Consider the following 2,733-nt stretch of genomic DNA (forward strand, 5'->3'; position numbering starts at 1 on the left):
AAAGGGTGTTACTTTGAAGAAGAAGGTGTGCCTGACCCAAGCCATGGTGTTTTCCGTGGCCTCATATGCATGTGAAAATTGCGCACGGACTAAAGAAGATCAAAGAAGAATCAATGCATTTTAATTGTGGTCCTGGAAAAGAATATTGAAATACTTTGGATAAATCTACCTTGGAATAAATATGGCCAGAGTGCTCCTTAGAGGCAAGGATGGCAAGACCTAGTCTTACTTTGGACATACTGTATTGTCAGGAGGGACCAGTGTCTGGAGAAAGAGATAATGTTTAATAAAGTCGAGGGACGGCCAAAGAGGAAGGCCCTCAACAGCATGGATTGACACAGGGGCTGCAACAATGGACTCAGGCCTCGGGGCAATTGTGTTTATGGTGCAGGATCGTGCAGCGCTTTGTTCTGTTGTGCATGGGCTCACTATGGGTAGTAATGGAATGGCTAACACCTACCAACATTTGCAGTTGGATTTGTCTTTGTATTAGAAAAAGGAAGCATGAGGAAAAAATGTATATACATGTTTTCATGACTCTTTAGATACATTCATGTAAAAAAATCTGAGTTCCCTGTGTGTACATGTCATCTAGTGTTTTAACGGTTTGAGTTTTAAAGTGATTATAGTTTTTCTGTTTCACTTTATGCTGAAAGCTTGCTTTGTCTAACTTTTTGCTTCTGTATCTAGTTGATGATGATGGCTGTTGTTTATCACAGAGCAATCTAAACATCTTAGTTCTTTTTCTCACCCAAGAAATGTTGATTTTTGCTTCTGGTTTAGATTCTAGATTTTTGATGCAAAATTGTACTGAGGGGAAAAATACTTAATTTGGTTAACAAAGCCTTGGAAAAGAATCTCACTCTGCTTTGGTTTAAAGACAAGTGAGTGCATATGGATTAAATACCCTTAATATTTTAGATAATCAATTAATTTTAAAAATCATTTTATTAGGGGTCATACAACTCTTATCATAATCCATCCATACATCAATTGTGTAAAGCACATTTGTATATTCATTGCCCTCATCATTCTCAAAACATTTGCTCTCCACCTAAGCCCCTGGCATCAGCTCCTCATTTTTCCCCTCCCTCCCTGCTCCCTCATGAACCCTTGATAATTTATAAATTATTATTTTGTCATATCTTGCACTGTCCGACATCTCCCTTCACCCACTTTTCTGTTGTCCATCCACCGGGAGGAGGTTATATGGAGAGTATATGTAGATTAATTTTAACATAAATTTTTGTGTTTAACAACTTTGAAAGCAAAATACTTCCCAGTAATTTAAGTTAGCAATTATAAGAGTGAAAGTGATTTTTAAAGACATGGGTAGTGGGAAACAGGACACTAACCCATCCAAGGGGAGGGTAATGTTTATATCTCCACAGGGAAAGAGGGACCAAACTTCAACCTGGTGCTCCAAGACATCAATGCAACATACCGGCATGAAGCATGGGACCAATAGAGAGGTCTGAGGGACCGGCCCCAATCCCAAATGTGTGGAGAGCACTCCCTTCTCCCAGAAGAATTCACTTCAGAGAACAGCACTGAAGCTACAGCTCAGGGAAAGGGACATGTCTGATCAGCGCACACAGGAGCAAATGACGGGGAAGGAAAAGAGAGTGGAGCACATCCTGGCCTATACCAAGCCCTGAGGATGATATTCCTGCTCAGAGCAGTCAATGCACAGAGAGGACCATAGGGCTAGCCCCACTACAAGATCAGACATCCTTCACTGACCCACAGGGATCAACACTTGGAGACACAGTGCAGGATTGCACCTGATCTGATTCCACCACCCTTAGACAAAACACTAAGGGCGTGCAACAGAACAGCAAAGGGAGCAGAGCAATGAAGTCCCCAGGGAATACCAAAATTGGACTTTGGGGCTAGGGTGTGGCACCCTATCAGATTTGATCAGAAAATACTCCTAAAGGTCAATAAACAGACCTTGAACTCTTTATAGGCTTTTATTTTTTGTCGTTGGTATTTTTGTTGCTGCTCTTTTCTTTGTTTTGCTCTGTCTTTTTTTGGGTGCATATTATTATCTCTGCAGGTCTATCTAAATAAGTGAGATGAACAATCTAGATGAGAAAACAACTGGACCAACGGTTCTGGGGAGACATGGAAGAGGGAAAGGCAGGGGAAAGGAAGTGGGTGTTAACGAACCCAGGGACAAAGGAACAACAAATGATCTAAAATTGATGGTGAGGAGGGTGTAGGAGTCCTGGTAGGGCTTGATCAAGGGCAATGTAACTGAGAGGAATTACTGAAACCCAAATGAAGGCTGAACATGATAGTGCGAAAAGAGGAAAGTAAAAGGAAATACAAGAAAGAGCTAGGAGGCAAAGGGCATTTATAGAGGTCTAAATAAAGGCACGTACATATGTAAATCCATTTATATATGAGGATGGGGAAATATATCTATGTGTGTGCATATAATTATAGGTTTGGTATTAAGGTAGCAGATGGATATTGGGCCTCTACTCAAGTACCCCCTCAATGCAAAAAAACTTTTTTCTATTAACCAGGCATTCTATGATGCTCACCTTCCCAACATGATTTTTGAAGACAAAGTGGGTGCATAAGCAAATGTGGTGAAGAAAGCTGATGGTGCCTGGTTATCAAAAGATATAGTGTCTGGGTTTCAAAGGTTTGAGATAAACAAGCGGCTATCTAGCTGAGAAGCAACAAAACCCACATGGAAAAAGCACACCAGCCTGTGTGACC

This window comes from Echinops telfairi, unplaced genomic scaffold (genome assembly GCF_000313985.2).
Source record: "Echinops telfairi isolate 266 unplaced genomic scaffold, ASM31398v2 ScPeMD7_7356;HRSCAF=8355, whole genome shotgun sequence".
NCBI lineage: Eukaryota > Metazoa > Chordata > Mammalia > Afrosoricida > Tenrecidae > Echinops > Echinops telfairi.